The sequence below is a fragment of the Natrix helvetica genome, assembly GCF_964273705.1.
Source record: "Natrix helvetica genome assembly, chromosome: 5".
Classification (NCBI taxonomy): domain Eukaryota; kingdom Metazoa; phylum Chordata; class Lepidosauria; order Squamata; family Natricidae; genus Natrix; species Natrix helvetica.
The window spans coordinates 14,474,907-14,493,588 of NC_138551.1; the positions used below are offsets into that span (position 1 = coordinate 14,474,907).

General features: G+C 40.1%; 1 protein-coding gene across 4 annotated transcripts in view; it reads left to right on the forward strand.

The window, feature by feature from the left end:
- Positions 1-3,306: 3,306 nt before the first annotated feature.
- TBL1XR1 (TBL1X/Y related 1) overlaps positions 3,307-18,682 on the forward strand; it is a 271,416-nt gene continuing 256,040 nt past the window's right edge. For 3 of the 4 annotated variants that reach the window (XM_081954230.1, XM_081954231.1, XM_081954229.1), the window contains exon 1: positions 3,307-4,069. The gene's annotated coding sequence lies outside the window, so the exon portion shown is untranslated. Of the gene's footprint in view, positions 4,070-5,777; positions 5,797-18,682 lie in introns of those variants that run through there. The other variant, XM_081954232.1, reaches the window with a different exon arrangement.

An 18,682-nucleotide genomic window follows, 5' to 3' on the forward strand; every position in this document is an offset into this window, starting at 1 on the left:
AGCACTGCGTAAGAGAGTGAGCTCCTGTTACTTGTCCCAGCTTCTGCCAACCTAGCAGTTAGAAAGCATGTAAAAATGCAAGTAGAAAAACAGGGACTACCTTTGATGGGAAGGTAACAGTGTTCCATGTGCCTTCGGCATTTAATCATGCCGGCCACATGACCACGGAGATGTCTTCGGACAGCGCTGGCTCTTTGGCTTTGAAATGGAGATGAGCACCGCCCCCTAGAGTTGAGAACAACTAGCACATATGCGGGAGGGGGACCTTTACCTTTACTTTACGGATGTGAAATTTAATAATCCTGACAAAAAAGTAATATTGGGCGTGACTCACTTGTTCCCTTCCCTGCTCTTTGGGTGGATGCTTAGTGGGTTCCCAAAATGGCCTGAACTATGACAGATGGGAAACAATGAGAAATTATGGTAGGTGTACATCTTGATGCTAATTGGAGAATTAGATATTAAAGAGTTAAACTTGGCAGGCTTCCTTTTGTTTCTTAGGTGCCCCCGTAAGGTCATTGTACCCCAAAAAGTAAACATTTCCCCTGTTCAGTCATGTCTGACTTTAGGGGGCAATATTCATCTCCATTTTCTAGCCCAAGGAGCCAGCATTGTCTGAAGATGCTTTCATGGTCATGTGACTGGCAGAACTATACACCGAAGTGTACAGAACTTGGTTACCTTCCCAATTATTTAAGTGGAACCTATTTATCTACTTGCATTTGCATGCTTTCAAACTGCAAGGTTGGCAGGAGGGCCCAGCATATTAACCGCTAGGCAATTTTTTTTTACTACCGAACTGGTAGTAATGGTGGCCAGAACCCACCCCTGGACCACGGGAAGGCTTGTGTGGCTTCTCGTGTTTTCTTTTCTGTGGGGAATGGGTCCAAATTGCTCTTTTGAGTGTTTAAGATTACTGACCCCTGCTCTAGGCTGAGGGTTTTCTTGCCATCAAACTTGTTCATATTATATTATAATATTCATATTTTTTTCCACACCATCCAGCTTAATTTCCCTTTGCTCAGGGGTGTCAAACTGGCGGCCCGCGGACCAGATGCGTCACACAAGGCCACGCCCGCCCCAGCTCCGTGAAGGGGAGAAATGCTGCAATATGTCGTGCGACAGTAACGTGACGCTGCGAATTGGACACTCGTGCTTTTGCTCACGTTCCCTAACAAAGGGGAGGCAAATGTAACAATTGAAATCTATTTCATCGTAGTGCCCTGACAACATTGCAAGGAAAAGAACTTGTACATCAGAGGTGGTATTGTGCCAGTTCTCTCCGGTTCGGGCGAACTGGTAGCGATGGCTGTGGGAGGCTCCACCCACCTGCCCCGACATAATACGCGAGCACTGTGCATGCCCAGAAGGCGGTGTGCATGCACACACGAGGCACGTGCAAGCAAAGTGCATATATGCGTGATCATATTTGCTGGTAAGGAAAGTAAGTGAATCCCACCCCTGGTGTACATGTACAAATTACAATCAATATTATTATTATTATTATTATTATTATTATTATTATTATTATTATTATTATTGTCAATTAGTTGGTGGGCCTCAGGGGTGGGTTGCGGCCAACATTACTGCTGGTTTGGTGCCTGTGCAATTTGGCGTGCACGCGCTCACTTCCCTCGTGTGCGTGCCTGATGCACGCTTGACACGCCATTGCCCATAAATAAGTCTGTGCATGCGCAGAACATTAAAAAATGGGGAAAAAATATGCCACACCGACCAGGGAACTAGTTCGGAGGCCTGGCAGGTCTGGGTCGCTGCCGATTACGGCGACCCAGGCTACAAACCATTATTGGTTTGGCTGAATCAGTCAGAACCCACCTCTGGTGCGTCTATTAAAAAGAGCATCTCCTCTTCCGACTTAGTGTCCCTGCTCCCCACAATTTTGCCCTAGTTTGATACTGCCCTAAAGGAGGCTCACCCACCCCAATCATGGTCTCCTTCTGTGTGTAGCTGGTTTTCTGAGAGCATTTTAGCAATAGGGTGTGTCCCTTGTCTTAAGGCTCCCTCCTTCCTCATGCTTATTTCTCTCTCTCTCTTTTCTGCTCTCTTACATGCTGCTTTCTTTCCTTTCTGTGTGTTTAATTTCAAACGGAAAGCACAGCAAATGACTTGCTCTGCTTATGCAACTTCCTGTCTGGCCGCCTCTTTTCCCCCTCCTCCTCCCCCCATTTTCCTTCCCCCCCCTGCAGCATTGGTAACTAGTTGTTTTCGTTTCCAACCAACCCCTGGGATCTGGATTGCATATTTATTGCATAAATAAAGGACCTGGCCCTCGGGATGTTCACCATCGTGCTTTTACCCCGTCATTTTCTCTTTATTTCTCTGCAAATGGTGGAGGAAACCCCCACAGCTCTGGATCTAGGGCTGGGTTTGTGCTACACTGTTGCCTGCTTATGGCAGGGCTGAGCACCAGGATGGATCTCTTCCTTCCTCTCTCTCTTTTTTCACTGCAATGGGGGGACACGGAGACCCCGCTTATGCCTGCATATGTTTCTCTCCGCCGCCTCCCCCCTGAAAATCCCTGCGCATCTCTTTCTACTGATGCATATATTTTTTTGGAAGCCCCTAATGTGCTTGTAAGACTGGCAGTCAGCCTTGTGCAAAGCTTGCAAATTAGAAGCCACGCATCCTGGGCTTGACATCAAGTAACCCAAGCCATCCAACGCTTTATAGCATGGCGGTCCGGTTCCCACGTTTCTCATGGCATCCCTCAATGAACCCAAATCACCCACCAGCTCTGCGTGGCCAGCCCACCCTTTTTTGGAGCGTGGCAACCTCTCTCTCTCTTTCTGTGTTATAATGCTTATTTGATTTATCCTTCTTTCCTATTCGGTCCACCACTTCCCAAAGGCCGCCCACCCGCCTCCCCCAAACAAACCCATCTATTAATCCACCAAACATCATCATTAAAAATAACAACAAACCCCACCACCCAAAACCTAAAATGACTCCTCCTGTACACACACACACATGTGTATACACACACACCATTCCAGGGAAATTCCCGACGAGCAGAGAAAGAAGCTGCCCCCACCCACCCATTTTCTCCCCTTCCCCCATTTGCTAGCGCTTTGCAATTTTAGCGCCCTGCCTAAATAAAATCAATTCTATGTATTTATTTATTGCACGGCTCCGGGTTCTCTCTCCACCCCCACCCCCCAATCCTCTTAAATGTTGTTTGCGAATCCAGATGTGTTTTTCTGCGCCCTGCCTCCAACCTTCCTCCTCCTCCTCCTCCTCTGGAATCCAATCTGGTTTGTTTTCGCAGGAAGTAGGCGAAAAGAAGGCGAGCGAAGGGAAGGAAGGAGGGAGGCCGGGCCTCGGCAGCCTGACCGCCTTCCCCCTTCCCTGTGTCTGTGTTTGTGCGTGCTTTTATGTGCGTGCGTGTGTGTGTGTGCAAGAGCGCCTCTCTTTTTCTCCCTGCTCATTTCTGTACGGCCGGCCACCTTCCCTCTCCCCAGTTGCTGAGCGCCGTTGGCTGTTCAGAGCGGTTTTGGCTCCTTCCCTTAGTAACAGCTTTTACATTCTGCCTCAATTCCTCTTCAATCGAAATCACACACACGCACACACATAAAGCATTACTCCCCCCCCTTTCTCCTTTGATTGCCTCCTCCTCCTCCTCCTTCCTTGGGACTTAATCTATAATTTCCCCCCTCCTCTTCTCGCTTCCCATCCCCCTCCTCCAGCAGCACCATCTCTCTCTCTCTCTCTCTCTCAACACACACACACACACACACACACACACACAAACACACTCTCATACCCAGACTCGGGTCATAATTGAATACATTGCATTTCCAACCCTCCCCCCCCCCTTTTCCCGGTGGCTACTTGGAAGTCTTTCCCCCCCCCTTCTTTCTCCCCCTTCTCCCCCCCCCTTTGGGCTGCACCCGCAATTGCAAACCCATATATTATACCTCTTAAGAAGAAGGAGGAAGCTGCATGAAATATAGCTCTATGTGTGTCAGCGTGGGGGGCTTTTTCCTCCTCTTTTGCCTCCATTGCAAAAGGAGGGGGGGCGGAGAGCCATACTGAGCCCATCAATTGCAAGGTAAGAATTTTTTTTTAAAAAAAGTGTTTCTCTTAAACCTCCCCCCCTCCCCCCTCTCCGCTTTCCCCCTTTTCCCATGTTTGTGCATGTTTGCCTTGTACCCTCTGCGCAGTTCAATATCCAGTGGCAAGCTAGGAAATAATCCCAGGCGCCCCTAAAGTGTATTTTAAGGGGTTATTTCGTGTGTGTGTGTGTGTGGGGGAGAGTTCAGGGAGGGCGTTGCTGGAAAGGGAATTGAAGGAAAAGAGGGGGGGGGCAGGGCTGGGGGGAGGGGCGCCTGTGTTTGTAGCTAGTTGGAGGAAGCAACGCGTGGGGGAGGGGCAGAAGTGTAACAAGCATTGCCCCCCTCCCCCTTTTGGGAAAGACTGTCTTTTAACTTTAATCTTTTTCGACCTCTTTTAGTATTATTATTATCATTATTATCATGATTATTATTATTGGGGGGCTCATTTTTCCGGAGGTGTATTCAACCCACCCACCCCCACTCACTCTCTTCTGATCTTTTTAATTAATTAAAAAAAATAACATTGGTGGTGGGGAGGGGAAAGTGTTGATTCATCGCGTTTTGGGCAAGTGTAGGGGGTGGGGAGGTGGGAGAGAAGAAGAGAAGCCTTTGCACTAATAAATGCAAAGCCAGCAGCCATTATGAAGCAAGCTGGCTTGATTGCCTATTTTTAGACGATTTGGGCCAGAGGAGAGTTTTTTTAAAAAAAATATATATATATACATATTTTGCATCGGCGGATATACATATATATGTATGTATAATATTCTTGCTGGAAGGAAACGCACGCACACACGGAGAGGTGTCTTGTAAAAAAAAAGAGATCCAAGTTCGGAAGTGTGTTTTGCTTGTGCGTGCAGGGTTGTTTTTTCTTTTTTTCCCCCCCAAACAAGAAAAGGTCAGTAGAATTTATTGTTTCACGCCCCCCCCCCAATGATTGGTATTTAAAGTGTGGGTTGAAAGAAAAGTTTTGTTGGATGAGGTTTTGCGCCTTAAATGTCTTGTTTGCAAGCGGTGTGGGGGAGGGGGAGGAATGTGGCAGAGTGAACTCACCGGTGGGGGAGGGGGAAGAGCTTAGCAGTGGCTTTTTGCTGTGTCTTTGCAAAATAATAAAGGGGGGGGGAAGGGCTTTTGATGGCTTCTTTGCACACCCTTCCCCCCTTAAAATCTAGGCTGTTGTATCTTCTGGGATAATAATAATAATTGGCTTTTGTGGACGCTGTTTGGGAAATTGGAGCAAAATAAAACCCTTTAAAAAAACTGCTCCAGGGGCAGAATCGTAAACTATATTCTAATAGCCAAGTTCTGGAATGAACTTTGGTCCCTGGGAAAACAATGGTGCAAAATTCAAGAGTTGCATGGCTATAAAGGCCTAGTTTTGAAATCAGGGTGGCTTTACCCTGTTCTCTTCCACGTGTAAAAAGTCTCAAGATCGTATCAGTGAACGGTGCAATTTCTTTTCTTTTTCTTCTTTTAATGGCATGCTTTGAAAGAAGGATATATATTTGCAGTGCAGAACTAGATCTGGTTAATCATCTACCTGCCATGGTAAATGTAATTCACTTAATTATCCTTTTGGCTCTTTAGTGGAAAAAGAGGCGGATTATTCAATGGCTGAAGGGAAACCAGGGGAAGAGAGAGAGCCAAACTAGAAAAACAACCGTGGCTGTGGATTTTCTGGAGTGTGGAAGTTGTTTTAAAAACAAACCCTGAACTTTGCTTGGTATATAGTGGTTGGACAAAATGTCTATTAAAGAGTGTCCCTGAATTGCCTGGAATTTCTGACTCCTACATGTGCTTCACTTCCTTCCTCCTTTTTAAATTTTTTTTTTTGCTGGTGTAAAGGGAATTGCATTTCATTTATATGAGGCATTGTAGAAATCTCATTTTTTTAATCAGTCTGGGATTTGGGGGAGTGAGTAGGAGGAAGGTTTTCTATTTAACCTCAGTAGTGTAGTTTGGGGTTTCTTTTTCAGTCAGACTTAAGTAGAAGTTCAGTTTTGATTCATGAACAGGAATAATACAGAAACTTGTATGTAATCTGTCTTGGCGTTGTATCTCAATTGTATTTTACTTATTTATTGCCTGGACATGATATTCTCTCTCCTCTTAAAAGCACATTTTATTCAAAAATTTGGGGAAAGAGTTGTGGACTTGGACTAGGCCTCAAACTTGGAAGTTTTGTTGATAACAGAGTAAGGTTGATAAAAGTAGATGTGTTTGCAGGATCTGAGTACCCCATTCTTCACCAAAACATAGATTTGTGGATTAACCCAGTTTCCTCAGATGGCATGCCACATTGAACCAGTGAGAAATTGTAAGACTAGGCAAAAATATATATGGGTCATAGATGGTTTCATGGAGTGTCTACACTTAACTTTTAACTTATATAGAAGTATTCCATATTTTTCCCCTTTGTGGTGGGACGCAAAAATACTAGGAAAACAGCAAAACTTTTTCCCCTCTAAATATGGATATGATTGAGAAGGAAAGATTTGAAAAACCAATATGGACAAATAACATGCTGGCCTTTAGACAGTTATAACATTCTTACACCTAGATGTTGCAGTTCTTTTTTTAAAAAAACATTGGATTTTGCTGATAGTCTTTGATTTACAACAATTTGTTTGGTGACCGAAGTTACAGCTGCACTGAAAAATGTGACTTTTATGATTGGTTTTCATGCTTGGGATTGTTGCAGTATCTCTCCATGGTCACATTATCAAAATTCAGGTAACTGTCATGAATTTATTATGGTTGCACTTACCTGGCGTTATGAATCACCATTGTGTAACCTTCCCAACTGGCTTCTGACAAGCAAAGTCAATTGGGGGAGGGGGGGACCCAGGTTCACTTAAGGAATGTGATTCAGTTAAGAACTGCAATAATTTGCTGAACTGTGGCAAAAAGGTTGTATAATGGGCAAAAACTCACCTTCCTTGCTTAGCAACATAAATTTTGGGCTAAATTGTTGTCGTAAGTAGAGTACATGGTGATAGTCTTGAATCATCCCTTAATGCTATAAACCATGTTTGTTAAACTATGTTTTGGCCTGAAATTTGAGTTTTGAGTTGGCTGGCTTCCCACAACATGTGTACTATAATACATTTTAGAAATCATGAACAACTGAATGGAACAATAGACATAGAATTAAGTGTGAAGGGCAAACCGAAGTGTTGATATTTCTATTGATTTTCTTTGTAATTCAATAAGATTTTGCAATGGAAACAAACCCACTTAGAAACCTTGATTTTTCATTCAGGAAAAATGAAGCTTTGTGTGGTGCTTCATGGTTATGAGTTAGCGGCCAGTGGCAAACCCTAAGTGCTTTGCGGTGAGATGGGTGGCAAACAAATTTAATAAAAATAAAAATAATTTTTCACATTTAAACAATTTTTTTTCGTAGCCATGACGTTTTTGGAGACCTTAATGGCAGTACATTTATGAAGGGGGCGAAAGGGATTTTTTTTTCTACAATTTATAATGAACTTACACATTTCATAACTAGATAATATGTTGTTGACCACTATATTGTGTATGAACTCACTGCTATAGAAGTTCTTTACTCATGGGACAATTCTAGTCAATTGTAGAGTGGTTTTAGGTATATAAATCATGAACAGAGATGATAGATTATGGACCTTCCTTAGTGGAAGATTTTTCACACCTATCCTTCAGTAGATGCAGTTGTGATTCCTGTAAAATTCTTGTGGATGAGAGATGAAAGGATTTGAATATTTTAAGAAATAATTGACCCACTTATGGGAGATGTCTGCCAATAAACTATAAGCTGTGAGAGCTAAATATAACTTTTCTGATAATACCCAAGTCTTTTGAGTTACAATTCTCATAATTGATGGCTAATGTTCCATTGGCTGGGTTGAATGGCAGCTAAAGGAATTATAGCCCAACATTTAACCAAGAAAATAGGAACAGATTGGTTAACTAATATTTCATGTAGAGATGTAGGACGTATTTGGGATCAGAAAACGAACAAGATGGTGTCATACTCATAATGGCATGACTGCCATCTTGTAGGTTTTTGCAGCATCCTTGGATAAACGGATTATTATTATTACAGTATTTTTTGGAGTATAAGACGCCAAGGTTTTGAAGAGGCAAATTAAATAAAAATTTTTGCACTCTGCAAACCTCCCCAAAACAGCTCATTTTTTGTAAAAATGGGCCCGTCCCCCCCAAAAGGCATGAATAGCCTTTAGGGGGCTTGCAAAGTGCTCCTGGGGAGTTGCTCCCCCCCCAAAACAAGCAAAAATGGCTTGTTTTTTTGCAAAAACGGGGCCTGTTTTTTGTCAAAGAAATTGCATGTATAGCGTTTAGGAGGCTTATAGAGTACTCCTGGAGGCTGGGGGGGGGGCAAAATTAAGCAAAAAGTGGCCCGTTTTTCACTCATTTCTGCCCTCCCCAGCCCCCAGGAGCTCTGAAAGCCTCCTACAGGCAGTGCACGGCCATTTTGGTGAAGGGGGCGGGGTTTCGAGGCAGAAAATGCTGTATTCAGTGTATAAGACGCACCCAGATTTTCAGCCTCTTTTTTGTGGGAAAAAGTCTTATACTCCGAAAAATACGATATTTGCAGTGGTGAAATTGCAGTCTTGCCTGTTTTGAACACACATCCCAGCATGCTGCTTTTAGGAGATACACTACAAATGATATTTTTATGTATATCGAGGCATCTGCATCTGCATATACAGCCAGTTTTGACTGTTCACCTACATGTGATCTTTCACATAAAGAACTGGCAAATGCCTTTGTGTACACCAACTGTGGCTTGTTGTTTTGGTAACTCAGTGTATATTGCGCAGATTTAGCTTATTTGGTTAACATGATTGAGTATTTATCATCGCGTGAACCCAGAAAATGAGTTGATCCAGTTAACTGGGTTAAGGACTGTGAAAACAGCTTCTATTGTGATGTAACAGCACAGTAAAAAAATACCTTAGTGTTCATAGGTTTCCTTTTAAAAATCTGGTTATTATAAGGTAAATATATAAAATACAACAAAAATAACAAAAGGCTTCCTTGTGCAAGACGTTATACTTAGAATAGAACTGGAGTTCATAATTATTTATTGGATTTAAATCCTACCTACCCACCAAAGAAAACTAATGTTTAACTTATACTTTGGGTTCACACACTATGCTAGCACATGGCTTCTTAGTTGGTTTTCTACCTTACACAAAGCTGTAAATCATACTTTCTAAATGACAGTCATTGAGTTCCCATAGTGTAGGCAGTATTTGCATGGCATGCTAATAAAGGCTTTGGTTAACAAGTGGGCACATATGTATGCAGCTGCTTAACAAATAGATTGGCTACCATTTTGGATTTGTTTTTTGAAGTTGTGAATATGCATTAACTATATTGTAGGTTACAAATTTTGGCGGTTTGGAATTTGGAGCTTGGGAGTGATTCCTAAACCTCTGGTAAAATTGATATGCATTAAAATGACAATAGGCTACTCATTTGTTCAGGGATTTTTTGAAGCATATATTGTCACTTTTAACATGAGTGGGTACAAAACACTGCCTTAATCCTTGGTCTTAGGTGTTGCATGAATTAAGCGTGGCTTAATTTGCAGACCATAATTTAACTTGATACATGAATTCAACCCCTGTCAAAACAAAACAAAACTTTCAGTTATATTTTCCCCCTCAGATTTATCCCCCATTACTTAAAAGTTTCAAGGACTATTCAACATGTCTTTGCTTTTCAGCACCAACATTTGTGTGCTTCCTATTAATTCAACACAAATTGGAGATATGTTAAGGCTGGATCTATAAAAGTCAAATTCGTAGAGATGCTTTACCAATCAGGAAATGCCAGGACTTCTATCCCATGTAATAATTGTGAGCACCCGGGATACATTTGCTACTTCTAAAGGGTAGGTGGAGGTTAAGGAAACTATTAATAGGCATGTTTTGATGGCTGATTCAGATGAATGTCTTCATTCCCAGCTGACTTGCTTGTAACAAAAAGGTGAATATCTGTCAGTTATAGGGAAGTTAGCTTGAACACCAGGTGACTCTGCTTACATGACGTGCTTCAACCCCTTGGTTATTTGATAAGTTGTTTCAGAAGCTAGTAGTTTCTTTCAGGTTCCAGTAACAATGAATGCTTGGTTCTTTGAAATGCTAAAGTGATGCTAAAGTCCAAATGCAAAATGCTTTAAAATTTAGCTTGTGGGAATGCAGGAATTCCTGTAATTTTTACCTCAAGTGATAATTAGGATAATTCATAAAAATAGTGCTAGGTTCATGTTAAGCTGAAATGTGGGTGGCTCAGTTTGACTCCATATGTTGTTTGAACTTAAGTCAGGATGGCCTGCAAGCTTTTATACCAGGGAAAAAGAGAATTTTAAATGCATTTCCCAGGGTACTTTGCAAATACATATTTTAGCTGTTATGTCTGAACCCAGCCAATTGTTTATTCAAGATAAGCAAATCATATCTAGGCAGGCTGTGTAAAGTCAGGCATTCTGACTCATTTGGACTAATGCTAAGCCACTGTTCAAACATTGTTTTGGCTGAGTCACAAATGGCAAGTTTGCACAACAATGGAAAGCATAAATGGTGGTCTATTACCATATTTCGGTCAACAGTTTCAGTCAAATGAAAATGGTATTCTATCTAGGTTGGGGATTGTTAATGTATTAATACATTATAATTACTGAAAGTCCTCGTTGAGTGACTGTCTTGTTTAGTGACTGCAGTATGAAGATGATAAAATAACTTTTATAACCATTCCTTGCTTTTACATCCTTTTCAACAAAGCTCAAGTGAAATCATAATCAAGATTGCAGTTTGACTTAATGACTGCTTCAATTGATGACTGAGTTGCCTGCTGCAATTGTGATTGCTAAATGAGGACTACCTGTATGGTGGATATTTTATGTTATCTAGGCTTATTGACTGAGTGGCATGGTCGCCTAACGGTGAAGACACTTGTATCCCATTTGGAAGGTTAAGAGTTCTATCCTAGGCAGCAACAGTTGTTTCTCTCTCAGGGAGCAAAGAGAAAATATCTGCTGCGATCTCCATGTAGGCATCAGGAAGGGCATCTGGCCAGTAAATGCTCAGCTCCACTCAGTCACCCCAACTCCATCAGGAAGGAAAGGGAAAAAAGGTCAAAAAGAAAAAAAATCTAGGCTTATTGATTGTTGAAAATCCTAGCAGAATATGGTGGATTGAAAATTAAAAACGAGTCTGTGCATGTTTTAACATACTTTTTAATGAACTCTCATATTTTATTTGCAAGGAAAACCTAAAGAACATCCAATTTTTTCTTAAAGAAGAGTACATTTGTGCAGAATCCTTACCTTGATATATTATTTTACATCAAAAGTGCTGGAATTAAGCCTATGTTAGCACAGCATTTTGTTGTTATCAGACAGTAGTTTCAGGAGATGTATAAATAAACACGGTCAGTTAGCTATTTTGCTGTGGTGTTATGAAATAAGGGCAGGGCCTTTTCACTAAAGGCAGTACAATTAAGGAAAAACATTACACATTTTTCTCCATTTTAGGAAGCCAAATAATGATTTAATAGTTAAAATTTTATTTCAGTCTTCTGAATACATGCAGGGTTCTTTTGAAAATTTATCTTTGCCTACCACTTGGCTACTTAGAAAAAGGTGATTCATAAATAAAACAAGGATCAGAATAAACATAATGGTGTAGATGATGCAAAATATATTTTGGCATCTGTATTGAGTAGCCTTGTAAATGTTGTTTTTAAATTTTAGCTTTCACAAATTATAATAAGCAATTCTAATTCATCCCACTGTTTCCATGAATTACATGCAAAGTGGCACAATAATAGCATTTTTTTAAAATATAAAAACTAATTCTATTATAACATTTCCTGGGAAGAACAGACATGAAAGAAAACAAGAGTAACTTCGCAGAGAATTTATATCTTTATCAGGTATCAAATGTACCATATTTTTCAGAGTATAAGATGCACCTTTTCCCCTCAAAAAAGAGGCTGAACATCTGGGTGCGTCTTATACACTGAATACAACATTTTTTGCCACCCGAAACCCAGTCCCCTTCATCAAAATGGCCATGCATAGCTTTTTGGAGGCTTTCAGAGAGGTCCTGGGGGCTGGGGAGGGCAGAAATGAGCAAAAAACAAGCCGTTTTTGCTCCTTTTTGCCCCTCACCTCCCAGGAGCACTCTACAAGCCTCCTAAAGGCTATTTATGCCCTTTTGGGGGGAAAAAAGCGGGCCCGTTTTTGCGAGGTTTGCAGAGTGTAAACACTTTTTTTTAAAAAAAAATGCCTCTTCAAAACCTTGGTGCGTCTTATACTCTGGTGTGTCTTATAATCTGAAAAATACGGTAGATTTTAAGCACAAATGTGCAGTTTCTAAGCATCTTTTTCAAAGGGGCAGTTTGGCCTTCACAACAGATAGTTTTCGACTCTCAACAGTTCATTTAGTGACTGTAAAGTTACAACGGCACAGAAAAAAGTGACTTATGATCATTTTTCACACGACTCTTGCAGCATCCCCATGGCCACGTGATCAAAATTCAGAGGCTTGGCAACTGTTTGATATTTATGACAGTTGCAGTGTCCCACTTGATCACCTTTTGGGACCTGACAAGCAAAGTCAATAGAGAAGCCGGATTCGCTTAATAACCATGTTACTAACTTAACAATTGCAGTGATTCTCTTAACTGTGGCAAGAAAGGTTGTAAAATGGGATAACTGTCTCACTTAACAACAGAAATTCGGCCTCAATTGTAGGCATGCTGAGTACCTATATTTTACTGCATGTGATTTTTTTGGGGGAAAATATGATAGTCTTTTTCTTTTAGAATATATTCAGAAAAAGTGGTTTTAAAACTGAGTGGGCAAAATGTTGAAGCATTATGGAGCTTTTATTTGTAAGCGGTAGCAGTTTCTGAGGTTAAAAGTTGGGATGCAGCTTTATTTTTTTCCTTGCTTACTATAACTGTGTTGTTTCATGGACAGAATCAATATTATATTTTATACAAGCAAATTATTTAGAATTGGCCCAGTGCTTAGAATCTGTGTAATAAATAGTTAAACTGTGTCATGATTCTCCCATTGCATTACACCACGGTTTAATAAATTATTATCTATTAATTTTTAAAAAAGCTATACTTTAGTTTCCGCACCATTGTATCTGGATTTGCAAAAATGCTAAAACCAACAGTCCATGTCATGTTTTAGTACAAAACGTGGTCAGAATTAAATTGTGATTACAATTTGGGACTTTTTCTACAACGCAACACATTATTTCTGAAATGTAGGACTTCTCTTGATAGAAAAAGTCTGTTTCAGCAGGATTTACAGCTGACCATGCTGTTTTCTCAATCCATCTCAGCAATGAATAATTTTATTTTCCTTAAAATAATTTACACCTTATCTAGCTCCCCTCCTAATCTCAAAACTTCTAAAACATTAAGCACATAAGCTTGAGATGAGGATTTTTATTTGGCCCATTTCATTTTTCCCTTTATTTGGTAAACTTTAGCATTTTAATTTCTTAAGCTTTCTTTTTTGAAAGAAATTTGTGTCTTACCAAACCAAGACAGAAGAGAGGTGACTAAATGGTATGAATGAATTTGTGGAGGGTGGAAAAGAAGGTAATGGAAGGTCCAAATAATGGATTGGTTGGTGTTTGTGAAATTAAGTAATAGTTGCTTGCATGAACATTGTGTAACTCTATGTTGTTTTATGTATCCTTGCTTGAACAGTTCATTGCCTCCTTTTTATTAGCATACTAGATGTTTACAGAAAGTATTAGGTAACTAGAACTAGAGTGTTTAATTCTGCAAAAGGTTTTTTTCATCAAGAAGAGGTCTTCTGAGCAGAGTTTTTTTGTTAAAGATATTTCCCGTTACTTTAAAAAAAAATTCCCCAACCCTTTTTGGAGTACCTAAAAGAACCTTTGAATGCTTCCATTTCTCCCTTGATTGATAATTATTATTTAGCTACTGTGAATGCTTTTGGAAACCAGTGAGCAGTAATTTGGGAAACACATTGACCTGATATTTGAAAAATGAGGCTTGGCAGTACAGTTAGTTCCTAAAGTGAATCCATATATATTAGTCAATTTTTCATGGTTAGGTAAGGATTGATATAACTGTTCTATTTGTTCTTCAAAACCATTGTGAACCGAATAGAGGAAAGGGGGGGTTAAGCCATTTTTTTTCCTGTTCTCTAGAAATCTGAAAATGTAACACTTGTGTGCTGAAATATAATTTGAAGGATATAAATTCATTTAGCTTAGTCCTTGTTTATGCTTTTATGGCATCTGGTATATGATAATGGACATAAATAATAAAAAGCGAAGAGTCTATATGCACCACACTACCTTGAACACTTTAGAGAAGGAGGGTATTTATACATTTATGTAGATTTTACCTCAGCAATATTTAGAATTAGAATTCTTTATTGGCCAAGTGTGATCAGACGCACAAGAAATTTGTCTCTGGTGCATAAGCTCTCAGTGTACATACAGCAATAGTGATAGATCATTATCATAGTCATTGTAAAAATACATTAATCATATAACATTATTTAGGGTCCAGTAAATAGGATAAAAAAATTGTACACTAAGGTTTTAACCAGTGTTCAGGAGAAGAAATTTTATAAAAAAAGGGTTGAATCACAGATGAGTACAGGTTGTCCTCGACTTAAAAGCAGTTCATTTAATGACCATTCAAAGTTTTAATGGTGCTGACTTATGACCATGTTTCACACTTATAACTACTGCAGCATCCCACTTGTCACACAATCCAAGTTTGGATGCTTGGCAACTGACTTCTATTTATGACATGTCCCGGGGTCATGTGATCAGCTTTTGCGACCTTCTGACAAGCAAAATCAATGGGGAAGCCAGACTCCCTTAACACCCGTGTTATTAACTTTAACAGTTACAGTGGTTGACTCAACAACAGTGGCAAGAAAAGTCATAAAATGGGGCTAAACTCACTTAAAAGATGTTTGACTTAAGATAAATTTTGAGTTCAATTGTAGTCGTAAGTCGAGGATTACCTGTAGTTTATATATAGGTAGTCGTTGACTTAAATCCATTGAACTACGGTTCAGAGTTATGGTAACCTCATAAAAAGCGATGATCCATTCTCTGCTGTCACATGATCTCAATTCAAGTGCTTAGCAACTGGCTTGTATTTAGGAAGGTTGCAGTATTACAGTGAAATGATCACAATTTGTGACTTCCCTGTTGGCTTCCAACAAGCAGTCAATTTAAGAGCCTATTTCTTACACCAGGTGTGTCAAACTCGTGTCGTCACGTGACAAATTGCAACTTTTCCCCCCTTCGCTAAACCGGGCATGGGTGTGGCCAGTTCGTGACGCATCCGGCCCATGGGCCACGAGTTTGACACCCCTGTCTTACATGATTGCCTTAACTGTGTGATTCCCTTAATGACTTTGGTGAAAATGGTGGGAAAATTGGGCCCAGTCATGTGATGACTGGCTTGATGACTTGCACTGACTCACGACAGAAATACTAATCTGAGTTGTGGTTATGAGTTGAGAACTACCTGTGCTTGTTTTGAATTCAAAATGTATCATGTTCTTCCCTTAGATCTTCCTGTAGATTTTATACTTTGGTTTAACTTGTATGCCAGTGAATATATAAATATACATATAAAAATGCAGTTTTTCCTGATTGGACACAGAAATTCAATTCAGAAACTTGCAAAACACCCCCTGCAAATTGGAGCTTAATCAAGAACAAAATATCCAAGCTTCAAATATACATTTGAAAAGGGGACTCTAAATGTGGAGGAGTCATAGAAATCAGAATGAATGGTTAAAATTTTTCACAATTTTTCATTGTGAAAAATATTATCCCATTGTGCAATGCAAAACAGGAAAACAACTGAAAGTAACAGAAAGCTGTGTCCGTTTCTGATTACTGCACTTACAGATCCTGTAGAAATTAGTTAAATTGGGCCATTATAGAGCAGGGGTGTAAAACTCAAGGCCCAGGAGCCAGATCTGGCTTGCAGGGTGCTTAGATATGGCCTGTGTGCCGCTCTGGAAACACCAAAGGCCCATGGTGCCTCTGCCAGCAAAAATAGCTTGGGAGGGCTGCCTGTGGCCCTCCTAACCTCCATTTTCGCTGGCAGAGGGTTTGCAAGAGGCCGTCGCAGCCAAAAACTGAGCTTGGGAGCCCACATGGGCCACCAGTGGCGGCCCCGACGAGTGACATAGAGCTGGCCATCCCCTCTTTGGCCAGGGCCCCCTGTCTCCCCCCCCAAGCTTCCCCCCAACACAGCCCTGATGTGGCCCTCAATGAAATCAAGTTTGACACCCGTCTTACAGAGGTATGTAAGTATAGCATAATTAATCTCATGAAAAATGTAAATTATATGTTGAAGCTAATTATTATAGATGCAATTGATCATAGTCATAGCTAGCTATAAATTTGGCCAAGTCATGTGGGGGAATTCACTAGAGAAAGCAATTAATGTTGAAAGAGTTAGTGGTTAAAGAAAACCAGGCTGTCAAAAAATACAGTGGCTGGATACCATAAAAGCTAACACCAGCTATGCTAGGCATAGAAAAAGTCAAAGAAGCCATGCAAGATTGGAAGATGTGGAGAGACCTGGTTCAGAGAATCGCCAAGAGTTGGAATGACTGAATGGACTCCTCCTCCTCCTCCTTCCTCTCATCATCATCATCATCATCTGGAAATTTACTGGCAGCAGATTTGAAAATGGCCGCCAATTTTCAGTGGAGATTGGCAAATTTATGAAGAATGGGGTACCAATGACTTAATTACATTAGCTGGTTCATACCTTTGCAATTACAGGCACATACCCTAAATATAGCTGAGTGGCTCAGTGCTGAGCTTGTCACTCAGAAAGATTGGCAGGTCGGCGGCTCGAATGCCTAGTGCCACGTAGCGGAGTGAGCCTAGTGCCACGAATGCCTAGTGCCACGTAGCGGAGTGAGCTCCCATTTCTTGTCCCAGCTGCTGCCAACCTAGCTGTCTGAAAGCACGTTAAATATGTGAGTAGAAAAATAGGAACCACCTTTGATGGGAAGGTAACCGTTCTGTTTGCCTTCGGTGTTTAGGCTTACCCACCACATGACCACGGAGACGTCTTTGGACAGCGCTGGATTTTCGGCTTTGAAAAGGAGATGAGCACCACCCCCTATACATTTTTAGGAGTAAAAAAAAAGGATGATCACCATCTTTCTATCTGTGCTTGGTTCTGGATTTATTTGGCCAGCTACTACTCTGTGTTACAAAATGCTGGATTCAATGCACTGTTGGCATGAGCCAGCAGACTCATTTATTTCTTGATAACATTGGCTTGTAATATTGTTAAGTTGTGTATTTAATACTCCATATGCCTGACATCCAATTGGATGCAATTTTCTTGTGGTTGACCTTTTGTAATGCTAAATAAATATTTTAGATTTATAACATTAAAAGCAGAGATCCTCACATAACCACGAAGTCTGGTTTATTTTTGATTAATCAAATAGTGTGTACAATGGAATGAAAAGGTATATGTTTAGGTTCTAATAAAATTAAGTCTAATAAACAGATATAATTAGTATACCATTTTAAGATAATTCAGAGTATCGGTAATTGGTGCGTTAGCTTTAACCTTTGGGAAGAAGAATGGTAGAATATAAATTAATATAGAAACAACACATTTTTTTTCAATATTTTTGGCCTCCAACTTCTATTCTGAACTTCAGTTATCAGTTTATAGCAGCCTCTGTTTTTTTGTGTAATAAGAGGCTTAGTTTATTCTTTTTATTTCTTCCAGAAGGTTCTTTTTATCACTTGTTGGTGACCTCACCTCTTTTGTCAGTGTTGGCCATTATTCCTTTGTGAGAATAAGACGGGACCAAATACAAAGGATGAGTCTTTCCTGCTGTTTCACTTATTTGTTACCACAGTCCGCTTTCAATGCTTTCTTTAAAGATCTATCCAAAAGCAGAAATTACTGTATGCTCTATGGGGAGATGTGTGCAGTATCCTCCATTATTTTTCATAGATTCAACAGATGTATTTATTTAGAATTTCTGTGGGCTTCATTCTCTCTGGCTAATGGCAGATTGCAACTGAAAAATCATCAGTGACTAGAGCAAATAAACTGAGCTAAAATTTTATACGTTCTCTGTGGAATTGATGTTCCAACACATCAGATTCAATCCTCTAATTGCACACCAGCTCACAATAAACTTAGGTTAAGAGCAGTTATGTTTAGCATGCTACATGAATGCAGCTACGAAGCCCAAAATTTACTTAATTAAATATATTGTGTAGACCCAGATAAAATGCTGTTACCTGGCCAATAATATATTAAGCTACCAGTATATTGAGCTACACAAACTACAGCATATTTTAGCATAGTGTACTAATTGAGTTTATTATTCACTGGGATTATATTCCAATCGGTTATAGCAAATTATGAATAATGAATGGAGGAATTAGCTTCTGGAGTATTGGCGAATGACTAAAGAATAATCTTAACTATAAGGAAAAATATTAGCCGCCTCAGATCTCCTCTGACAATTTTTAAAATTCAAAATAAATATAAAATAAGCTGGGAAATTTGAGAGGGGA